The 25874-nt window shown below is 38.4% G+C and overlaps 1 non-coding gene and 1 pseudogene across 1 annotated transcript; both read right to left on the bottom strand.

Annotated features, from left to right (window-relative positions):
• Nucleotides 1-25874, bottom strand: part of LOC141691426 (uncharacterized) — a 93364-nt pseudogene that overhangs the window by 16782 nt on the left and 50708 nt on the right.
• LOC141709227 (small nucleolar RNA R71) lies at nt 445-551 on the bottom strand. The gene has a single exon (XR_012569815.1). It is a non-coding gene; the product is annotated as a small nucleolar RNA R71 (small nucleolar RNA).

The raw sequence follows: 25874 nt of genomic DNA on the forward strand, positions 1-25874 counted from the left end.
GTAGAGGGCGAATTTCTTATTGAGGAGAAAGTTGAAGAAGAAGCTCTTATTGTAATGGAAGAACCAGAAGCGAATACGAAGGCTTTGATGGACTACTCTCAGCCGAAGATTAATGATATTCAGTCTAGTATTGTCCGACCAGCCATCGCGGCTAACACTTTTGAAATCAAAGCTAGCACGATTCAGATGGTGCAGAACTCAGTTCAGTTTGGGGGTTCTCTGACAGAAGATCCCAACATGCATATTAGAGATTTCATCGAGGTCTGTGACACTTTCAAATTCAACAATGTGTCTGAAGATGCTATTAAGCTAAGGCTTTTCCCACTCACTCTGCGGGATAAAGCTAAGTGTTGGTTACAATCTCTACCACCAGGCTCTATCACCAAATGGGAAGATCTTGCTCAAAAGTTCCTTACTAAATTTTTTCCTATGGCGAAGACAATTGTAATCAGGAATGCTCTTACTCAATTTGCGCAGTAGTCTGGAGAGTCTTTGTGTGAGGCTTGGGAGTGATATAAGGAGATGCTTCGAAAGTGTCCTCACCATGGGATGCCTGACTGGATGATCATTAACTATTTCTACAACGGTTTGGGTACGACTTCTAGACCCATGCTTAATGCAGCATCAGGTGGAGCCTTATGGGCTAAGAGCTATGATGAAGCTTATGAGTTTATGAGTTGATTGAACTAATGGCTGCTAATTAATACCATAACCCAACTCAGAGACTACCTCAGGGCAAGGTAGTAGGAATTCTGGAAGTGGATGCAACTGCGGCTATAGCTGCTCAGCTCAAGCCTTTGACGATGAAGGTGGATTCTTTGGCTAATTATGGAGTGAATCATATCACTAGTATTTGTGAGGTTTATGCTGGTGCGCATGAGACGGAGCAGTGTGCTATTTCTAGTGAATCAGCTCAGTTCATGAGCAACTTTTAGAGTTCGCAACAGCCTGTTCCAGCCACCTATCATCCCAATAACCGCAATCATCCTAACTTCAGCTGGAGCAATACTCAGAATGTGGTGTAACAGCTTTATCAACAGTATGCTGTAAAATAATACAACCCTCCTAGTTTTCAGCAACCGTAATATGCACCAAGACAACAACTCCAGCTGGATTAATCTAATGAAAAATCTGAATTGGAGGAGTTGAGGCTCATGTGCAAGAGCCAACCGGTGTCTATCAAGACCTTGGAGAATCAAATTGAGCAGATTGCCAATGCCTTGCTAAATTGATAACCTGGTATACTCTCGAGTGAAACTGAAGTGCCAGGAAAGAAGGAAGCAAAAAAGCAGGTTAAGGAAATTACGTTGAGGTCTGGGAAGGTTGCAAATCCTGAAAAATCTCAAGTTTCAGAAGATGAAGTTGTGGTTGAGGAAGAAGTGCAGAAGGAAGCTAAAGTGGAACCAAGGAAGACTACTGTGGAACACAATCCACTTGAGTGTAATACAGGGGAGAAATAGATCTATCCTCCACCTCCTTTTCCTAAGAGGCTGCAGAAGAAAAGGATGAATAAGCAGTTTAAGAAGTTTCTAGAGGTGTTCAAGAAACTTCGTATCAACATACCTTTCGCGAAAGCTCTTGAACAGATGCCTAGTGATGCAAAGTTTATGAAAGGTATTCTCTTTCAGAAAGTGAAGCTTGATGACTTAGAGGTAGTTGCTCTCACGGAGGAATGTAGTGCCGTGTTGCAACAAAAGTTGCCTTCGAAGCTTAAAGATCCTGGAAGCTTCACTATTTCTTGTACCATCATAAAATTGTCATTTGACGAATGCTTATGTGACTTGGGAGCTAGAATCAATTTGATGCCTTTGTCTATCTTCAAAAAGTTGGATTTACCTGATCCAAAGCCTACATATATGTCTTTGCAGTTGGCCAATCGATCGATTACATATCCACGAGGCATTATGGAGGATGTTCTGGTCAAGGTGGACAAACTCATCTTTCCTGCTAATTTTGTAATTCTTGATTTCGAGGAGGATAAGAAGATTCCCATTATATTGGGAAGACCATTCTTGGCCACTGGCCGAACCTTGATAGATGTGTAGAAGGGTGTGCTCAATATGCGAGTGCTAAATCAGGATGTGACTTTCAATGTGTTCAATACCATGAAATTTCTTACTGATAATGAGGAGTGCTTAAAAGTGGAGTTGGTCGATTATGTGATTACTTCAGATGTTGATCAAATGCTAAGGTCGGATGCCTTAGAGAAAGCCTTGTTGGGAAATTCAGATAGTGATGATGACGAAGGTGATGAGCAGTTGCAATATTTGAATGCTTCTCCTTATAAGCGAAGGTTGGATATGCCTTTTGAATCTCTTTGATTGGAGGAGCTGAATAAATCTCCAAAGCGCCTCAAGCCATTTATTGAGGAAGCTCCTACACTCGAGCTTAAACCATTGCCTGAACACTTAAGGTATGCTTTTTAGGTGATGCATCTACTTTTCCTGTCATTATTGCATCTGCCCTTTCAAATAGTGATGAAGAAAATCTCTTGAGAATTTTGAGAGAGTTCAAATCGGCAATTGGTTGAACTATAGCAGTTATCAAGGAAATTAACCCTTCTTATTGTATGCATAAAATTATGCTAGAGGAAGGTATCAAGCCAACCGTTGAGCAACAGAGAAGGCTTAATCCGATCATGAAAGAAGTTGTGAATAAGGAAATTCTCAAGTGGCTAGATGCAGGGATCATCTATCCTATTTCTGACAGTTCTTGGGTGAGTCCAGTTCAGTGTGTGCCGAAGAAAGGAGGCATCACAGTTGTTGCTAATGAGAAGAAAGAGCTCATTCCTGCTCGAACAGTCACAGGGTGGAGAGTTTGCATGGATTACAGGAAGCTGAACAAAGCCACAAGGAAGGATCACTTCCCTCTTCCTTTTATTGATCATATGTTTGACAAATTGGCTGGGCATGAGTACTATTGTCTTTTAGATGGTTATTCAAGTTATAATCAGATTTGTATCGCTCCAGAGGATCAGGGAAAGACAACCTTCCCTTGTCCGTTTGGTACTTTTGTTTTTAGAAGAGTTTTTTTTGGGTTGTGTGGTGCACCTGCCACATTTCAGAGATGTATGATGGCTATCTTTTCTGACATGATTGGTCCTAATATGGAGGTGTTTATGGATGATTTCTCTATGTTCGGTAATTCTTTCGACGAGTGCTTGCAGAATCTTGGCGCCGTTCTTAAAAGGTGTGTTGAGACCAATATGGTTCTCAACTAGGAGAAATGTCATTTTAAGGTGCAACGGGGCATCATTCTTGGGCACAAGGTCTCTAGTAAAGGTCTTGAGGTGGACAAAGCCAAGGTGAGGGTCATTGAAAACCTTCCTCCACCAATTTCTGTTAAGGGAGTTCGCAACTTTCTTGGTCATGCGGGTTTCTATCTGTGTTTCATCAAGGACTTCTCTAAAATCTCTAAACCCTTGTGTAATCTTTAAGAGTAAGATGTCCCTTTCAAGTTTGATGACGATTGTCTAGCTGCTTTTAAGAGCTTGAAGAAGAGCTTGATCACAGCACTGGTCATAACTGCACCTAATTGGGAAGAACCTTTTGAAATGATGTGAGATGCAAGTGACTATGCAGTTGGAGCAGTTCTTGGGCAGAGAAAGAACAATATATTTCATGTGGTCTACTATGCTAGTAAGACCCTCAATGGTGCTCAACTGAACTATACTACTACTAAAAAAACTCTTATCCATTGTCTACGGCTTTGAGAAGTTTTGATCTTATTTGCTTGGGAGGAAGATGATAGTTTTTACTGATCACGCTGTAATTCGCTATCTCGTCTCGAAGAAGGACTCGAAGCCTAGATTGATTCGATGGGTTCTTTTACTTCAGGAATTCGATTTAGAGATCAAGGATAGGAAAGGTAATGAAAATCAAGTTGCTGATCATCTCTCTCATTTAGAGGGTCCAAGTACAACTTCAAAGGATAAGATATTGATAAATGAGTCTTTTCCCGATTAGCAGTTGTTTGGGGTGCTAGAGGAAGAACCGTGGTTCGCAGACATTGTGAACTACCTTGTGAGTAATATTATGCCTCCAGAATTGTCTTCTATTCAAAAGAAGAAGTTTCTTCATGAGGTGAATTGGTACATGTGGGATGAGCCATTTCTATTTAGGTAACGAGCTGACCAAATCATCAGGATATGTATTCCGTACAGCGAGACAAAGGGTATCTTATGAGACTGTCATTCAACTATTTATGACGACCCCTATGGTGAAGAGAAGGCAGCAGCTCGTATCCTTTAAACAGGATTCTTCTGGCCTACATTATTTAAGAATGCACACCGGTTCATTTTGAAATGTGATCGCTGAAAATATGTTGGTAATATGTCCAAGAGGGATGAAATGCCTCTTAATGTGCTTCTCGAGGTTGAGATCTTCGATGTTTGGGGGATTGACTTCATGGGGCCATTTGACTCATCTTACAAAAATCAGTATATCTTGTTGGCGGTTGATTATGTCTCGAAGTTGGTGGAAGTCAAGGTTTTGCCGACAAAAGATGCAAAGGCAGTGCTTAATTTTCTTCATAAGCAGATATTCACAAGGTTTGGGACTCCAAGAGTCATAATCAGTGACGAGGGGTCGCATTTCTGCAATCGCAAGTTCACTGCTATGATGCAAAGATATAATGTGAATCATCGTATTGCTACAGCCTACCATCCTCAGACTAATGGTCAAGCTAAGGTATCTAACAGAGAGATTAAGCGTATTCTAGAGAATGTTGTATGTCCATCAAGGAAGGATTGGTCTTTGAAGCTGGATGAAGCTGTTTGGGCGTATCGAACAGTATACAGGACTCCACTAGGCATGTCACTGTTTCAGTTGGTTTATGGTTGTTAGGTCACACAACACTGTAGAAGGGAGTTGAATACAGTGTAGAATACAATCAAATCGATTTAAAACACAAGTAACAGAAAATAGATATATTCGATATAATAAATTATGTTACAATGGAACTGTTCTCTCTCAGTGATGAACAAATATCACGAGAGCTACTAGGTTATAATGTATGATCTTCTCGATGATCATAACACATATAGTGTAAACCTATGTATGTGTTTATATAGACACACAGTTACAAGATAACTTCTAATTGATATGGAATATAATTCTGTCTCCTAAAATATATCAGTCAGATATCTTATATAATTCTTCTAGTCCTCTAACTCTTTCCATGCATATCTTATTTTGTATTAGTCTCGATCTTCTTTCCTGTAAATTAACTTCTTTTCTTAACTGTTAGTCCTCTAGTACTTAAGTTCTGATATGCATCTTCTGATATTATCTTTTGATAATCTAAGTCCTGATATCCTTAAGTCCTGACTTCCAGTAAGTCCTGATTCCAGTAAGAACTGATATTTCCTGTTTGTTAAGATCTAAAAACTAAACATAAACATGTTAGACATGACATCTCAAATATATCCAACAATCTCCCCCAACTTGTAAATTATGCAAGAATGTACAAGTTAATAGATTTGATGATGTCAAAAACATTTAAGTTCAAATGCAATAAGAGTTTAATAAGACTATTAACTACAACTTACAAAACATCCAGCTTTACCAACATAACTGAATCAATCTGAATCCATAATGATTCTTAACAAAATCATTTATCAGATTATCTTCAGCTTTCCTCAGAACTTCAGCTAACTGTGCTTTGACCTGCATCAGTTCTTCTTCTTTACTATCACCAATTTGATAAATGGCTATTCCGAGAGCTTGAATGGATGTTCTTTCAAGTCCATCACCAAGTCTGATAACCATAGGATGTGAAGAGTTTTCATTATAACATAAGCATCTTCCTTTCAGAATAACTTCCACCTTAGCAGAATTCTTCAGCATAGGAATTTCTCTTCCATTACCTTCAGTAATCATTGGACTGTAATGAGAAGTCTTTGTACCAGAGATTCTGAATAGATCTCTTACAGCCTTCAAAATGTATTCTGACCATCTTCTTGTAACATCAGATTTTACTTCCAGAAGATAGTGAATATGTTGAAGCTCTCTGACAGACTTCTTTAGTACATCAGTATCAGCTAGTCTATAAGACCTTCCATCATTGAGAAATAAGATCAATTTCTCTTTTAGATTCTCTTTGTCATGAGCATCTATCACAATTTGAGCAGAGAATACCTTGTCAAGATGCCTTTGTTTGATTTGTTCATATGGTTTGTCTGTCAACATGAAAGGATCTCTTAGAGTAACCTCTACTCCTGTTCGAATTTTCTCTTCGTCAGAACCTAATCCAGCTCTATCTCTAGGTTGCTTGGATCTCAACCCAAATGTAGCGAGTTGATTAATCATGAGATTAGATTTTGGTTCAACTGGAGTAGCTTTTTTCCATAACAGCTTCTTCTTATCAGCAATTGTCATTTTATTCAAATCAACTTGAGCATTGTCAGTAGTTAATCTCTTGATAGCTTGATCAGAATTTGTTGTTTCTTCTATACCTTGCTGTCCTTTATTTTGAACAATAACTTGAGCAGTGTCAGAGGTTGTTTTAGATTCTTCAATTATCTTTCTTCTTTTCAGAATTTGAACAGTTTCATCTTCAGCAAGATTATCATCAGTTACTTGAACCATTTTGCACACTGGTTTCATCAGATCTTAAGAAGTTTTCAAGCCCAGTGGCTTGGTTGGTTCATCAACTTTTCCTTTCCCTTTGTCTTTGGGATCACTCTCAGTTTGTGATCTAGTCTTGAACTTTGAAGTTTCAGAATTTGACTTTTCCTTGATCACAATGCCTTTTTCCTTAGGCCTTGGAGGTTTCTTTGCATCAGAAGCTTTAGACTTAAGATTTGTCTTCTCAGTAGCAAATCTAGCTTCTTCCTCCTTGAGAGTTTCTAAATCCATTCATGGATTGTGTTTCAGAAATAATCTTCTTGCTATCTCCTCATCAAGTGTCTGGATTTTAGGATCTTTGTAATAAACAGTAGTCTACTTCCCCTTTAACTTCAGAGTTTGCAAAAACTTTTGAGAGTCTTCAGATCCTGACTGAATCAGAATATCAAAACTTGACATCAGACTTTGTTTATCAGCACTTGACTTGTTCTGAATAGAAGATTTTCCTTGAACTTTTCTTTGACCTCTGCTCTTTTCAGAGTTTCCCTGGTCATCACCTTTATCATCCTTTTTCTTCAGTTCGTAAGTAGGTGAACATTTGGACTTAACTACATTCTCCCTTTTTTTGGCATCATCAGGAAGTAAGAGAGAAAGAAGAAGTTCAACTGAATATTGGATTTCATCCAATTGAGATTTTTGAGAAGCTTGATTAGCCAGGACCTCAGCAATTTGAGCCTGTTGCTTCTCTTAAGTTTTCTCAATGGCTTCAACTTTTTCAGAAATAGGTCTGATATACCTGTTCCTGTCAAGCTTGTGCTGTAGATCGAGCTTATCAGCTTGTTCTTTACGTGTATCAACCTTTTCATGAGTAGAAGTATGTAGACCTTGAAGATGTTTTGTAGACAGAGCTGTGATCTTGAGTTGTGTCTTGAAATCAGCATTTGTGAGCAACTCGTCAGCTTTTGCAATATGCTTTGTCGGAACTTTAGAACATGGAATAAAATCTGATTCATTCCACTTCTTGGTCCACTCAACACCTCTGTGAGTATCCTCCCAAGGAATAGGTGCTTCCTTTTCAACAAATTTCTTCACCAATTCTTCCTTGCCCAGAATAGGAACTGGATGCTTAGTAGAAACACTGTCATCAAAACTTGAGAAAGACTCATGATGTTCTGATAGATCAACAGTGTGTGAAGCAACTGGAGATTCAAAAATATCATCATCTAAATTCTGAGGATCAGAATATATCTCCAGAGCTGGTTTCTTTGATGTAGATGGAGCTTCCAGATAAAGAACTTCAGGTATATTCAAATTATGAATATCTATTTCAAAATTTTCAGTTTGTTCTTTAGCATCATCTGTAGCTTTAATAGGAGAGACAGGAGGGATAACACATGTATCATTAGCAGTGTCTTTGGCTTGAGCTGTAAGGGCTTCAATGATAATTGGTTCTTGTGAGATCAGAGATTCCTGATCCCCTTCCTCAACTTCTTCAGTATCTTCTGATGGAGCCTTAGCCAAATACCTCCTAGCCTTCATTTTCTTCAATCTCCTTGCCAATGAAGGAGTTACTTCAGCAGCAACAGAACTTACATATTTCTTTCTTTTCAAAGTATCAGAACTTTGAGCTGCTGTTTCTTTCCGAGAAGTAACATTCTCAGCTTCATTTATCACAGGTTCAGATGCATGAACCCGTGCTTCAATTGTTTCCTGAAATTAGCAAAAATTGAATCAAAACATTCATCATAGGATAAAGTTAAAAATCGATGAAGTAGAGATTATACTTGGGGACCCTTGAGCCCCACCATCATCATATACTCCACTTCTCCAAAACTCCAGCACTTGAGTTCTAGAGACTACATCAGGTTGGGTCAGAGCGTACCCAATAGCAGAATTAGCGAGAAAATCCTGAATGAAGTGAAATTATGATGGAGCTTCAGCCTTGATAAGAATGGCGGAGTAGTTGTTAGGCACAAACTTAGCTCCATTGAATATCACGTCTTTTGGTGCCATCTCTGTAAGAAATTAAGTGAGAAAGAGAGTCTTTGCAAAGTGTTTGTTAAAAGTCCTGAAAAAAAACACTTCAGAGAATATTAGAAAGAGAGAGAAACGGTTAGAGCAAGAGTTATATGGGCACGTAAAATAGGCAATAATTATCGTGCACATGCAGTTTTTCAAGACATACACGTTTACCACTAACCCAAAATGATTATGACTGTTTTTATCTTACCCAAATATATTCTGATTTAAATATGACTGTTTCAGATTTTACCACAAATAAGTCAAGTAAAGAATAATGCCACGTAAGTATCAAGGATTCCATCAGGATTTAATATCAGAACGTAACTTATATCAGATGTTAACAGTCATCAGAACATGGCTTCTGTAGTCAAAAAATGAATACCTTTTTCTGTAATTCTTCAAACAAATACTGACTTGTTTTCTTCAGAGTTTAATCATCAAAACTTCCATCAGAACTTGTCCTCAGAATTTATCACAGTGAAACTTAACTATTTGTCAACAACAACTTAATCACCACAGTAATTTTCATCATTCATATGGAGTGAAAGTGTGTGCATTCAGCAAAATATCAGATAAAGATTAAAGTCTGATAAACTTCAGTACATCTTAGAAATAAGGCATAACTGAGAAAAATGCTTAAAATCTGTCATCAGTCATGATGTCTACTATAGAACAAATTTATGCAAGAGTCCACCTCAACTGTTTGTGCTCATTTTATGCATCTTTTAAAATTCCTTTTTACAGGGGCTTCTCAGTGCAAGTGAGTCACGACTGTTTATCAGAATTTATGCTGTTATCAGAGTATTTCTCCAGTAATCATAGAATATGAAAAGTCACCAAGAATTTTTTTTGCTTTTCTAATGCATATTACTTAATACCAGCAATGCACTTGGGTCTTCCCTTCCACTTATTTACTCTGGATCTCAAAGGAGTACCTGACTTTTATTCTTTTCTTTTCTTTTCTTTGCTTTTGATAAGTGAGGCTTATCAGCACTTAGTTTATTCTTAAGATTTACTGACATCAGAATTTGATAGATAAGAAACAAGAATCTTGTTTGTGACTTAGTAATAAGATACACAAAGTAAACTTGACTAAGCTCAATATCAGAATCTGCTTGTGTTAATGAGTTTCCACATAAATAACTAATTTAAACATGGGATTTCTAGTATGTTAAAGACTACTAAGGTCAGCATCTAGCACAGTTATCCTCATTGGATTGAATAGTCACAGATCATTCAAAACACTTATCAGAGTATATAGATCCACTTCAGATAACAATCAGCATTTAATGAATTTTCAAATTAAGCACAGATTATATATAGATAATACAATCTGTAAACAGTGATCATAAAGTCTAATGCATTAGAACAAAATCTAAGCAGATTTAGAGAAAGAACCTGAAACCATTTCAAGTTCATTTACCAATCTTATAAAAGTAGCTTCACATATGGGTTTTGTGAAGATATCTGCTAGCTGTTGATTTGTTGGAACAAAATGCAATTCCACTGTATCTTCGTCCACATGTTCCCTTATGAAATGGTACCTAATGCTGATGTGCTTTGTCATTGAGTGTTGAACTGGATTACCTGTCATAGCAATTTCACTTTAATTATCACAGTAAATAGGGATTTTAGAAAATTCTAACCCATAATCTAGTAACTGATTCTTCATCCAAAGAATCTGTGCACAACAGCTTCCTGCAGCAATATATTCTGCTTCTGCAGTTGATGTAGAAATTGACTTTTGTTTCTTGCTAAACCAAGAAACCAATCTGCCTCCAAGAAATTGGCAGCATCCACTAGTGCTTTTCCTGTCTATTTTGCATCTTGCAAAATCTGCATCTGAGTAACCAATTAGCTTAAAATCTGATTCCCTAGGATACCACAATCCTAGATCAGTTGTACCCTTAAGATACTTGAAAATTCTTTTCACAGCTATTAAGTGAGGTTTTCTTGGATCAGCTTGAAATATTGCACAAAGACAGGTAACATACATGATATCAGGTCTACTTGCAGTTAGATAGAGTAAGGAGCCAATCATACCTCTATAGTTAGTAATATTTACTGATTTACTAGTATCCTTATCTAACTTGGTTGATATGGCCATAGGAGTGGATGCAGTTGAACAATCTTGCATTCCAAATTTCTTCAGTAAATTTCTGGTGTACTTGGATTGACAGATAAAAGTGCCTTCTTCATTTTGCTTGACTTGAAGGCCCAGAAAATAGCTGAGTTCTCCCATCATACTCATTTGATATCTTGACTGCATTAGCTTTTCAAACTTCTCACAAAGTTTGGAATTTGTAGAACCAAATATGATATCATCAACATATATCTGTACCAAAAGTAAGTCCTTTCCATGGTTGAGGTAGAATAAAGTCTTATCAATTGTGCCTCTGTGAAATCCACTTTCCCGAAGGAATTGAGCTAAAGTCTCATACCATGCTCTTGGAGCTTGCTTAAGGACATAAAGTGCTTTGTCAAGCCTGTAGACATGATTGGGAAATTTAGGAACTACAAAGCCTGGAGGTTGTTCAACATATACCTCTTCTTCCAATTCTCCATTGAGAAAAGCACTTTTCTCATCCATTTGAAAAACTTTAAACTTCTTGTGAGTAGCATAAGCCAAAAAGATCCTTATGGCTTCTAATCTAGCAACTGGTGCAAATGTTTCATCATAATCAATACCCTCTTGTTGAGATTAGCCTTTAGCAACCATTCTTGCTTTATTCCTTGTAATTATACCATTACTGTCAGTTTTATTTCTGAATACCCATTTTGTGCCTACAACAGATTTGTTCTTTGTTCTTGGCACTAGGGTCCAGAGTTTATTTCTTTCAAATTCATTTAACTCTTCCTGCATTGCTTGCACCCAATCAACATCTTGAAGAGCTTCTTTCACTTTCTTTGGTTCAGTATGAGATAGAAAAGAATGATGAAGACATTCATTCGAAGTTACAATTCTAGTTCTGACACCTACTTCAAGATCTCCAATGATTAAATCAGGTGTGTATGCTTTAGTCCATTTCCTTGCAGATAGAAGTCGATCTCTAGAACTGGATCCTCCCCTATGATCCATGTTGTTTCCATCAGCATTTTCTGATGCTCCACCTGTAGTTATGCTCTCTGAGACTTCAGAATTTGAGTTTGATTTTTCAGGAGTTGAAGAATCAGAGCTTCCAGAATTATCAGTACTTGGCTCATCAGAACTAGATGAATCCGAACTTGAAGAGTCAGTGACAGGTTCTGATACTTCTCGAGAGTCTTGAGATGTGGTAGGATCTTCAGCTTGCTCCCCCTGGACAGGTGCATTTTCCTTTGGAGTTGTTACCACAGTTTTAATGACATCAGAACTTAATCCAGCAGAACTTACAGGATCAGGATTTAAGTCATCAGAATTTCCAGAATCAGAGTTTAAATCTTCATTCTCAAATCTCAGCTGATCATGATCATCAAAATCTTCAAGTCCAGTAATCTTCTTATCATCAAAAGAGACATTGATAGATTCCATGACAACCCTTGTTCTTAAATTGTAGACTCTAAAGACTTTTGTGGAAAGTGGATATCCAACAAAGATTCCTTTATCAGCTTTTAGATCAAATTTTGACAGCTGTTCAGGATGAGTCTTAAGAATAAAACACTTGCAACCAAATACATGAAAGTATTTCAGATTTGGCTTCTTTTTCTTCACCATCTCATTTGGTGTTTTTCCATGCTTGTTTATGAGTGTAGCATTTTATGTAAAACAAGTAGTCTGCACAGCTTCAGCCCAAAAATAGGTTGGCAGCTTTGCTTCATCAAGCATAGTTTGTGCAGCTTCAATCAAAGTCATGTTCTTTCTTTCTACAACTCCATTTTGCTGTGGAGTTCCAGGTGCAGAAAATTTCTGGTTGATTCCATACTTTTTACAGAACTCTTCCATAATCGAATTCTTGAACTCAGTGTCATTATTACTCCTTATTATTTTAACAGAATCTTTGACCAACTTATCCAGCAATCTGACATGATCAGTTAGAATAAATGAAGTTTCATTCTTCTTGTGCAAGAAGTACACCCAAGTGTACCTTGTGAACTCATCCACTATAACCATAGCATATTTCTTCTTTGCAATAGACATGACATTGACTGGACCAAATAGATCAACATGCAGTAGGTGATAAGGCTCAAGAATTGATGACTCAGTTTTGCTCTTGAAAAAAGATTTTTTTTGTTTTGCCTTCTGACATGAATCACAAAGGCCATCAGGAGAAAATACTGTTTTTGGAAGTTCTCTCACAAGATCTTTCTTTACAAGCTCATTTATATTGTTGAAATTTAAATAAGAGAGTTTCTTATGCCAATTCCATCTTTCTTCAATTGATGCTCTACTCAACAGACAGATAGCAGAACCATCAATACTTGTTGAAAGTCTGGCTTCATAAATGTTACCATGCCTGTAACCTTTCAGAACTACTTTTCCTGTAGAATTATTTATAACTTCACAGTGTTCTTCAAAGAAATCCACATGATTTCCTCTGTCACTGGTTTGACTTATACTCAACAGATTGTGTTTAAGTCCTGAGACTAGAGCTACTGATTCAATAATGACATTCCCAAGATTGATCTTGCCATATCCCAGAGTTTTTCCAATGTTGCCATCTCCATAAGAAACTCCAAGGCCAGCTTTCTTCACAAAGTCTGATAGCAGGGCTTTATTTCCAGTCATATGTCCTGAACATCCACTATCCATAACTAGGATGTTCTTCATGTTGCCCTGCAATCATAAAGACCACTAATGGTTAGTTTTAAGGACCCAGACTTGCTTGGATCCTTTGGCCTTATTAAGTTTATTAACATTTGCAGCGGATTTAACATCAGAGTTTATGCTAACATTTTTCTTATCAGATTTAACAGTATCAGACTTTACATCATACTTTACACTAGAAGGAATTAAAGCAACTTTCTTCAAAGAAGGTTTTATCTGATAATAATCATAGTACAAACTATAATATTCCTTACAAGTATAAATGGAATGCCATATACTATCACAATGAAAATAAGGATTTTGAGGCTTAAACCTAACAGACTGACTCTTAACTCCTGACTTAGGAGGTAAAGAGTTTATATTCTTATTCTTCCTACAAAAAGAAGCAAGATGGTTAGAGTTTCTATAGTTATAGCATTTATTTCTAGGAGAATTAGGAACAGACATATAATTGTTGCTTTTATTCACACCTTCCTTTCCATTCCTAATTTTCCTAGCTTCCTTTACCTTGTTCACACTGGTAATTTCTTTCAGCTTATGTTTAAGCTACTTCTTTGTCATTAAGCCTATGTTAACTTCAGTTGATTTATCCTATTCTAATTTGTCAGAAGTTGACTCTGGTATCACTTCTATCTCAATATCTTTCATCTTTCCAGAATCAGACTTTACAGTTTTAGCTACAAATTTAACATGATTTACTTTTGGCTTAGTAGTTTGTTTAACAATAATTGGCTTAACTTGTTCAGTTCCTTTTTCACTTTTCTCATCTCCATAACCTAAGCCCTCTTTCCAGTTTTCACTACTTAGTATATCCTGAGTTGCTCTACCAGAGTTAGTCCAAGTCCTAATAATATCTCTCTCCTTTTCTAACTCAGTTTTTAGAGATTTATTCATTTTCAGCAATTCATCTCTAACATAAAAGGCATCATCTATTTCCTTCTGAGTTTGATGGAACATGACTAATTCTTTTTCTAAATAATCATTCCTCTTTTTAAAAGCAAGATTTTCAGAAGTTAATCTTTCACATGTTAAAGTTTGATCTCTGTAACTAATAAATATGGTTTTAAGATATAATCTCAACTCAGTAATATCATCAGTATGAAAGGCATAAGTTGTTTAAGGTACCTTTAACTCAGCAGCATTAGAACTGCTATCAGCATTTGCCATCAAGGCATAGTTCTCCTCATCTTCAGAATCTGAAGTGTCTGTCCAGCTTTTCTTCTTTGTGACAAGAGCCTTGCCTTTGTCACTCTTTCTTTTCTTGCAGTCAGGAGATATGTGGCCTTTCTCACTATAGTTGTAGCATTTGACATTTGAGTAATCTCCTCTGTCAGACTTTCCTCCTTTTCCATCAGATTTTTTGAAGCCCTTCTTATCAGAACTTCTACCTTTCCTGGAAAACTTCTTTCCCCTTCTGAATTTCCTGTAAGCTATCTTTGTGATACCCTTCACCATAAGAGCACACAATTTTATCATCTCTTCATCAGCATCTACTTCAGGTAGACTTTCAGTTTCTGAATCATCATCATCAGAACTTGATGGTTCTGAATTAGATTTTATGATGAGAGCCTTTCCTTTGCCTTTCTTTGAGACAACCACTTTGAGGGATTCCTCCTCAGCCTTAAGAGTAACTGTCCTTGACTTTCTCCCATGTATCTTGCTTCTTTGATCCATCTCAAGTTCATAAGTCTTGAGCATACCATAAATTTCATCAAGAGTATTTTTATCAAGAGCATAGTTGTCTCTTATAAAGGTAGCTTTCAAATCCCAACTTTTAGGAAGAGCTAAAAGGAATTTTAGATTTGAAACTTTAATATCATATTCCTTGTCCACCAATGACAGATCATTCAAGAGTTTGAAAAACCTGTCATATAAGTCAGTTAATGACTCATCACTTTTTGAGTCAAAGTGCTCATACTCTTGAGTGAGTATAGTCCTCCCGTTATTCTTGATTGCATTTGTTCCCTGACACCTTATTTCCAAAGAATCCCATATCTCCTTTGCAGTCTTGCATTGAATTACCCTGTTTGACATGACATTATCAATAGCACTATGCAGCAAATGCCTTACCTTTGCATCCTTGGCAATAGATGAGATATATTCAGCTGTGTATTCACTTTTCTCCTTTGGTATGGTCTTTGCTGGATGATCTGCAACTACAACAGAAAGCTTGGTTGGCCTATGCGGTCCTTCATAAATTATGTCAAGGTATTCTGGATCTGTAGCTTCCAGAAATATAGCCATCTTCACTTTCCATATGGGATACTCAGAAGGTCTCAGCATGGGAACCCTGATAGTCTCATATCGACTGTGGGTTTGAGTCTTTGGAGTTTTTTCAGTTTTGGCGGGCTTGGTTAGATTTTCTACTTCTTCAGACATGATTATTTTGGATCTTTACTATATGTGTGTTAATAGATAGACTCTGATACCACTTGTTAGGTCACACAACACTGTAGAAGGGGGTTGAATACAGTATAGAATACAATCAAATTGATTTAGAACACAAGTAACAGAAAACAGATGTATTCGATATAATAAACTCTATTACAATGGAACTGTTCTCTCTCAGTGATGAACAAATATCACGAGAGCTGCTAGGTTATAATGTATGATCTTCTCGATGATCGTAACATATATAATGTAAACCTATGTATGTGTTTATATAGACACACAGTTACAAGATAACTTATAATTGATATGAAATATAATTCTGTCTCCTAAAATATATCAATCAGATATCTTATATAATTCTTCTAGTCCTCTAACTATTTCCATGCATATCTTCTTCTGTATTAGTCTCGATCTTCTTTCCTGTAAATCAACTTCCTTCCTTAACTGTTAGTCCTCCAGTACTTAAGTTCTGATATCCATCTTCTGATATTATCTTCTGATAATCTAAGTCCCGATATCCTTAAGTCCTGACTTCCAGTAAGTCCTGATTCCAGTAAGAACTGATATTTCCTGTTTGTTAAGATCTGAAAACTAAACCTGAAACATATTAGACATGACATCTCAAATATATCCAACAATGGTAAAGGATGTCATTTGCCTGTGGAGCTCGAGCATAAAGCATATTGGGCTTTGAAGAAGTTGAACCTTGATTTGGATGCAGCTGGTAAGAAGAGGATGCTTCAATTGAATGAACTCAACGAGTTTCGGCTTCAAGCTTATGAGAACAACAAAATGTATAAGGAGAAAGTTAAGAGGTGGCACGATAGGGGTCTTGTGCTCAAATCATTTGTGTCGGGGCAACAAGTTCTTTTTTTCAACTCTCATCTCCGTCTTTTTCCTAGAAAGTTGAAGTCGAGGTGGTCAGGGTCGTTTGTTATTAAAAATGTATTTCCACATGGAGCGGTGGAGATTTTTGAGAATGATCCAGGCCAATCGTTCAAGGTGAATGGACAGTGGTTGAAGCATTACTATGAAGATACAGCAAACCGTAAGGTGGTTAGTGCCATTATATTATCCACTTGATCTCGGGGATTCTATGTCAAGCTAGAGACATAAACCAAGCGCTTCTTGGGAGGCAACCCAAGTTTGTTGTACATTAGTAGATAGAGGAAGAAGAAAGCAAGAAGAAGACTATAAAAAAATAATAAAAAAGAAAAAATTCAGTGCCAACTACAGTAGCACGGCGCGCCCGTGCTGAGAAGCGGGGTGGCTGCGCTGTTTTTCCAATAGCACGACACACCCACAATGGTTTTCCAGTAGCACGATGCGCCCGTGCTGCTAAGCGGGGCGGCCGCGCTGACTTCCTAGACCTGAAAAAAATATCATAAAAATCGAAAATCAAATACAAAATCAAATCACACCCGAATTTCTTGCTCCCACCTTCCATATTTCCCTCTCCAATTCAGTTTCAAACATCCCATTACTCCCATTATTCCCTTAATTAAATCCCACTTCTATTTTAAACCTAATTATCTTCCTATATATACACACACTTATACACAAATCTCTCCATCACTTTTCAATTCTCAAAACTCTAAAATTTTCTTATACACATCTCTTATTCTCTCTTTTTCAATCCAATGGCACCCAAAAGACAATGAACCCAAGTTAGCAACAGCACCACTGATTCTTCAAGTGTTGGGGGTGTGAGGCCCAAGTTTCCAACTCTATAGGCTAAGGCGGAGTATACGAGGCTGCTTTCGAAGCCCATAGCCAAGGAGTGAGGTTTTCTGCCATCGGGGTGGGATGGTAAGTTGTTGGAGATGATTGTAGATATAGGTTAATTTGCTTTTGATGAGGCACCAGTTGCGGTGCCTATGAGTGTGGTTCACGAGTTTTACGCGAAGGCGGAGAAGAATGGGTATTCTGTGGTTAGGGGATTGACGGTGGATTATACCGTAGATGCTATTCGCCGGGTAATAAATCAACCCGAGAGATAACCTGGGCAGGAGGATTGGAATGCGAAGACCGGCGAGGATTTTAACTTGGATTTGATTGTCGCTACACTGTGTGTTCCTAAAACTCACTGGAAGTTCAAGAGGGGCACACATGAGTATGCTACTTTCCCGGTTTCGTGCATGAACAGTTTTGCACGTGCATGGAATTCTTTTATTTATGCAAACATCATACCATCTTCTCACGTGTATGATGTTACTGTGGAGCGTGCATGGTTATTGTGGGGGATTCTTCAGGGAGATTATGTGGATCTCGGGTCGGTGATTTATCAGGGTATTTTGAGGTTTCTGCGAGGCACCACTACGGGTTCTATAGTCGGTTGGGCGAGGTCGGTCCTTCGCGTTCGCAGCAACAGCAGCAGCAGGAAGCAGTTGAGAGTAGTGCTGGTTTGAGTTCAGCACAATATAGGCGCTTGATGAGGAGGATGGATATTATGAATGACATCCATAGTCGGTTTGCACAGGACATTACCCAGGTGTTGGGTACAACATTCCGAGCCACGGGAGTTGACATCCGGTGGCAAGTATTTCGCGAGAATTTGGAGTACCCGCCGTCTAATACTCCTGACACTCCACCCCATGAGGGTGATAACCCTGATTCTGAGTAGGTATGCCTGAGGATAGTGAATATTTTAAGTTTGGGAGTGGTAGTTAAGAAATATATATTATGTGTGAGTCTTATATAGTTTGCATATTCATGCTAGTTTAGTTCATATAGTTGCATATTTGCCATGTAGTGGTTTTTTTATGTTGCATATAGTTTCATTCATTTACATTTTATCATGATCCCTTAAGTTTGCTTTTCTAATTGATTTGTGATATTGATGCTAGTGTAGTGATGTCGTATATAGTGATGTTAAGTCCTGTCGAGTTGATTTGCATGCTGGAAGCAATAACATTTCACTAAGTTTTATAGGTTGCTTGAGTTCTAGATCATGATCATGTTCTATTTGTTTGTCGAGGTTTAATCGCTTGTTTATATTTAGAATTTAGGATATTCTCTTAAAGACAACATAACATGGATATTTAAAAATTGGAAAAAAACATTGGATTTCATTGCTAGTTGTTGTGGCTAGGTGTTAAATGGCTAGTAGCCAGCTCATTTTATATGAGTAGTCTAGGGTTGAGCGAGATTGAGCGAAACACACTTGCTCAACAATTGAAAAAAAAAGAAAAAAAAGCAAAAGAAAAAAATATGTGTTATGCATAATTGATCACGAGTGGGCTCTTTAATACTCGAGTTATTAAGTTCTTAGGGGACTTTGTGCCTAGTGACCTAAGGCTTTTATAGTATGGGATCCACCAACCTAACGCTCGCTACATGGGTATTATTGCATAAGTCTTTTATGGACCTCACTCATTGCACGGTCAAAAAAGCATATTTGTGTTGTTTATGTGTTGTGAATATAAGCATGGATCCATGTAATAACTCCGATATAAGAATTGAAGTGTTGTCAGTCATTTTGAGTTTAGCTTTTATTCTATTTAAAACCTCATGATTGCTTTGATGAGTAGTGAGTCATGATTATTGATCTAGTTGAGATGGTATATCTGTTATGTTCTCTTTAAGAGAATATCCTAAATTCTCTTTCAATATCATGTTGTCTTTAAGAGAATATCCTAATTTGTCTTTAAGATGGTATATCTTTTATTCTCTTTATGTTATGTTGATCATGATCATGCGCTTCTTTTTCGTCATTAGCTTGACGTTCCGTACCTTTCTCAAGTAGTCAACAAAATGGCACTAACCACCTCTCGGTTTGCCATGTCCCCATAGTAGTGCTTCAACCGCTGACCGTTAACCTTGAATGCTTGGTCCGAATCTTTCTCAAAAATTTCCACCGCTCCATGTGGAAACACAGTTTTGACAATAAAAGGTCCAGACCACCTTGATTTCAACTTCCCAGGAAAAAGTCAGAGCCGAGAGTTGAATAAGAGAACTTGTTGCCCTGGCACAAATAACTTTGGATGTATCTTCCTATCGTGCCACCTCTTCACCTTTTCCTTATACATTTTGTTATTTTCGTACGCTTGAAGTCGAAATTCATCCAGTTCATTAAGCTGAAGCATTCTTTTCTTACCAGCTGCATCTAAATCCAGGTTCAACTTCTTCAATGCCCAGTAGGCCTTATGCTCAAGCTCCGCAGGTAGATGACATCCCTTACCGTACACCAACTGGAACGGTGACATCCCAAGTGGAGTTTTGTATGCTGTTCTGTAAGCCCAAACAGCTTCATCGAGCTTTAAAGACCAATCCTTCCTTGACGGACAAACAACCTTCTCTAGAATGCGCTTTATCTCTCTGTTAGACACTTCCGCTTGACCATTTGTTTGCGGATGATAGGCAGTAGCTACTCGATGATTCACATTATAACGCTGCATCATAGAAGTGAACTTACGGTTGCAAAAATGCGATCCTTCATCACTTATGATTACCCGAGGTGTTCCAAACCTTGTGAAAATTTGCTTATGAATAAAATTTAGTACTGCCTTTGCATCATTTGTCGGTAAAGCTTTAACTTCGACCCATTTTGAGACATAATCAACTGCCAGCAAGATGTACTGATTATTGCAAGATGAGATAAAAGGCCCCATGAAATCGATACCCCATACATCAAAGACCTCGACTTCAAGCATCACATTTAATGGCATTTCATCCTTCCTTGACAAATTTCCCACTCTTTGGCAACGATCACACCTTAAAACAAACTGATGAGCATCCTTGAACAAAGTAGGCCAGAAAAAACCTGCTTGCAGAATACGAGCTGCCGTCTTCTCACCTCCATAGTGTCCCCCATAAACCGTGGAATGGCAGTCTCGTAATATCCCCTCCGTCTCACAGAACGGGATACATCTCCTGATGATCTGGTCAGCTCCCTGTCTAAAAAAATATGGTTCATCCCACATATACCACTTCACCTCATGCAGAAACTTCTTCTTTTGAGCGGATGTCAAATTAAGAGGCATTATATTGCTGACGAGATAGTTTACAATATCTGAAAACCATGGTTCTTCCTCCTGAATTGCAAACAACTACTCATCCGGAAAAGATTCATTGATTAATGTCCTATCTTGTGAAGTAGAATCGGGATTCTCCAACCTAGAGAGATGGTCAGCTACTTGATTCTCAGTACCTTTTCTATCTTTGATCTCTAGTTCAAATTCCTGAAGTAAAAGCACCCAACGAATGAGTCTCGGCTTCGAATCCTTCTTAGAAACCAGATAGCGAATAGCTGCATGATCAGTGAATACTGTTACTTTCGTACCAAGCAGATAAGATCAAAATTTCTCAAAGCCAAAGACTATAGCCAAAAGCTCCTTCTCAGTAGTGGTGTAGTTCAATTGGGCACCATTTAAAGTCTTACTCGCATAGTAGACCACATGGAAGAGATTTTTCTTGCGCTGTCCCAGAACTGCACCTACCGCATAATCACTCGCATCACACATCATCTCAAACGGTTCTGTCCAATCTGGTGTTGTAATAACTGGTGCAGTGATCAAACTCTTCTTGAGAGTCTCGAATGCTGCCAAACATTCATCATCAAATTTGAACGGCACATCTTTCTCAAGCAAATTGCACAACGGCTTAGATATCTTTGAAAAGTCCTTGATGAATCGCCGATAAAAACCCGCATGACCAAGAAAACTACGGATTCCTTTCACAAAATCAGGTGGGGGAAGATTTTCAATGACTCCCACCTTGGCCTTGTCCACCTCCAGACCCTTGCTAGAGACCTTATGCCCAAGGATAATGCCTTCACGCACCATAAAATGACATTTCTCCCAATTAAGCACCAAATTAGTTTCCACGCATCTTTTGAGTACGGCGCGCAGATTATTCAAACATTCATCATATGAGTGTCCAAAGACGGAGAAGTCATCCATGAACACTTCGACGTTATTTCCAATCATGTCAGAGAATATAGCCATCATACATCTCTGAAAGGTGGCCGGTGCGCCACATAACCCAAACGAAACTCTGCGAAAAGCAAATGTGCCAAATGGACAAGTGAAGATAGTCTTTTCCTGATCCTCTGGTGCAATACAAATCTGATTATACCCGGAATAACCATCCAGAAGACAAAAATACTCATGTCCCGCCAATCTGTCAAGCATCTGATCAATAAATGGAAGAGGGAATTGATCCTTCCTTGTGGCTTTGTTCAATTTTCTATAATCCATGCATACCCTCCATCCTGTAACTGTTCGAGTAGGGATTAACTCATTCTTTTCATTTGTGACCACAGTGATACCTCCCTTCTTAGGTACACATTGTACGGTGCTCACCCACGAGCTGTCAGAAATAGGATAAATGATGCCTGCATCTAGCCATTTCAGAATTTCTTTCTTCACCACCTCCTTCATGATGGGATTCAGTCTTCACTGCTGTTCCACAGTTGGCTTACTACCTTCCTCTAGCAGAATTTTATGCATACAATATGAAGGACTTATCCCCTTGATGTCTGCTATGGTCCATCCTATAGCCGATTTGAATTCTCTCAAAATCCTTAAGAGCTTGTCTTCCTCACTACCTGAAAGGTCAGATGAAATAATAACAGGTAATGTAGAAGAATCAGCTAAAAAAGCATACCTCAAGTGTTCAGGTAATGGTTTGAGCTCCAAGGTAGGTGCTTCCTCTATTGATGGTTTGAGCTTCCCTTCAGCATTCTTAAGGTCAGAAGTACCAAGAGATTCAAATGGTATGTCCAGCTTTCGCTTCCAGGGAGAAGCATTCAGATATTGTAATTGCTCATTGATATCTTCATCATCGCTGTCAAAATCCCCCACTAAGGCCTTTTCCAATGCATCAGACATTAGCATGTTATCGAGTTCTGAAGTAACCGCAGAATCAATCACATCCACTTTTAAGCACTCCTTATCTTCTGTAGGGAATTTCATTGCCTTGAATACGTTGAAGGTCACATCCTGATCTTGGACCCGCATAGTAAGTTCACCTTTTTGCACATCTATCAAGGTACGGCCAGTAGCCAAGAAAGGCCTCCCCAAGATTATGGGAATCTTCTTATCTTCCTCAAAATCCAGAATAACAAAATCTGCTGGAAAGAAGAGCTTATCCACCTTGACGAGCACATCCTCAACTATGCCCCTTGGGTAAGTAATGGAACGATCAGCCAACTGTAGTGACATGTACGTGGGTTTTGGATCAGGTAGATCCAGTTTTTTAAAGATCGACAACGGCATCAGATTAATACTTGCTCCCAAATCACAAAGGCACTTGTCAAAAGTTAGATTGCCAATGGTGCAAGGAATGGTGAAGCTTCCTGGATCTTTCAGTTTTGGTGGTAACTTTTGCTGCAGAACAGCGCTGCATTCTTCCGTGAGAGCAACGGTTTCAAGGTCATCCAGTTTCACCTTCCTTGAAAGAATAGTCTTCATAAACTTCGCATAACTAGGCATTTGTTCCAGAGCCTCAGCAAAAGGTATATTGATGTGAAGTTTCTTGAACACCTCCAGAAACTTCCCGAACTGTCTATCCAGCTTTTGTTGCTGCAATCTCTTAGGAAAAGGTGGTGGAGGATAGAGCTGTTTCTCCCCTGTATTAGCCTCAGGCAGAGTGTGTTCAACAGTAGTCTTCCTTGGTTCCGCCGCTTTCTCCTTTTGCTTAGATTCTTCACCTCTAATTTCAGCTTCTACTTCTTTTGCCTTTTCAGCATCAGCTACTTTTCCAGACCTTAAGGTAATAGCCTTGACTTTCTCTTTAGCTTCCTTCCTGCCTGGTACTTCCGTGTCACTGGGAAGAGTGCCAGGTTGACGATTGAGCACTGCATTGGCTAATTGACCAATTTGATTTTCCAAGGTCTTGATAGAAACCGCCTGACTCTTGCACAACAGCTTAAGTTCCTCAAAATCAGCACTAGTGGGTGCAGCTGCACTTCCCTGTTGAATAGCATTCTGATTATTCCCCCAGCTGAAATTTGGATGATTTCTGTTATTAGGATGATAGGTCGCTGGCACAGGCTGTTGTTGTCGCTGATAATTATTCACATACTGAACAGATTCGTTTATAAGAGAACACTGATCCGTAGCATGAGAACCTGCACAAAGCTCACAAACCATAGCTATTTGATTAACTCCATACGTAGCCAGAGAATCAACCTTCATTGATAGCGCTTGGAGCTGGGCTGCAATAGCGGTGGCTGCATCAACTTCCAGAATACCTGCTACCTTGCCTGACGTAATCCTCTGAGTTGGGTTTTGATGCTCATTTGCAGCCATCGTCTCTATAAGATTATACGCCTCAGTATAGCTTTTAGCCCATAAGGCTCCTCCAGCTGCTGCATCGAGCATGGGCCGAGATTGGGCCCCCAAACCATTATAGAAACCAGTGATCACCATCCAATCCGGCATTCCATGATGTGGACATTTTCTCAACATTTCCTTGTAGCGTTCCCAATCCTCGCACATAGATTCTGTAGGTTGCTACGCAAACTGAGTAAGAGCACTCCTCATAGCAGCAGTCTTTGCCATCGGATAAAACTTCACCAGAAACTTTTACGCAAGATCTTGCCACGTAGTGATGGACCCAGCTGGTTCAGAATGTAACCAGTCTTTAGCCTTATCCCTCAGTGAGAATGGGAAAAGCCTCAACTTGATAGCCTCATCAGTCACGCCATTATACTTAAAAGTGCTGCAGATCTCGACAAAATTCCTTATGTGCATGTTGGGGTCTTCAGTTGCCGCTCCTCCAAAAGAAATAGAATTCTGCACCATCTGAATAGTGCCCGACTTAATTTCAAAGGTGTTAGCTTGAATAGCCGGATGAAGGATGCTTGACTGAATGTCATCAATTTTAGGCCGAGAAAAATCCATAAGAGCTGGATTAGCTTGAACAATACGATCTCCCATGTTTACTGGTTCTTTCTGCTCAGTTCCTGAATCCGAATCCTCAAAATCTAACTTCTCCGGAATATCAAGAACTTCGTCTGTCTCCTCAGCTGTATCTAAAGTCCTCTTGCGAGCACGAGAACGAGTTTGCATAAACGCTTGCTAAAGTACCTGAAACACAACCGAAAAGAGTAAGTAACTACTACGTCCTAATCACTGAGTCCTAATGACCAATGATGGTAAGTACATAAACTAAACAAATACGCCGAGTCCCCGGCAGCGGCGCCAAAAACTTGTTAGGGCAAAAACACGCGCTAATATTCACGCAAGTATACGCGTTCGCAAGTAATATAAAATACTTTCTAGTTCGTTCCCTCAGAGACTCAGACTAAATTATTGTCTAATTAAACTCACTCACCAATGTATGATTACTTCTCAATGTTAAGATAATAACACTTAAAATTGTTGATTAAATATTAACTATAATTAACTACTTAATTAATCACTTAACTAACACTTCAATTTATCAATAATAAAACACTCATGAGATCACAACTTCATTATTACTTCCTTCTATAGCCATTGTTATTACCTTTAGCATGTGACAGTGATGATATTAATCGAATAACACAAAACTGATAAAAGCCAACTTTCATTGTACTAATACCATTCTACCAAGCATCCACAATTAAGATAGAAGTTGAATAGTCATCAATTATGTTGAGTTCCTATATGTCTACAGAAATTGACAACACAACGATTTAAGCTCAAGTTATTCCTTTTGATTACATAGGGCAAATAAAACTGTTAGAGTTACCCACTAATCATGCACAACGTACATGAACCTATGCTAGCATGGCAAGTTCTAAATCTCAAGATCCACCGTCGCTTCACAAGAGATTAACACCCTATCTTATATGTTCGCGACACACATAAGACGAATACGCACAACCAATACTAGATATCAAGCAATCATCACACACTAAAGTATTAAACAATTAACTAAAGAATTCCATAATAAATCCGTTGCAACCCCATGATCACGATTAGCCCATAATAGAACTTATCGCCATCATGGGTTCATATGAAATCATGATAAACAAACACAAGAAAATAATAACTAAACTAATTATATTAAAACAGAGTACGTCACAAGAGTAAATAAGTCAAAGCAAGAAAACTAGCATCCAACTTTACAACGAAACAAGAATCACAAGAAAATATGCTTCCCCTTCGTTGCGGTGTGCTAAATCGGTCTTCTTCCTTATCTCCTTCGCTTCTTGCGTAAAA

This window comes from Apium graveolens, chromosome 2 (assembly GCF_009905375.1).
Source record: "Apium graveolens cultivar Ventura chromosome 2, ASM990537v1, whole genome shotgun sequence".
NCBI lineage: Eukaryota > Viridiplantae > Streptophyta > Magnoliopsida > Apiales > Apiaceae > Apium > Apium graveolens.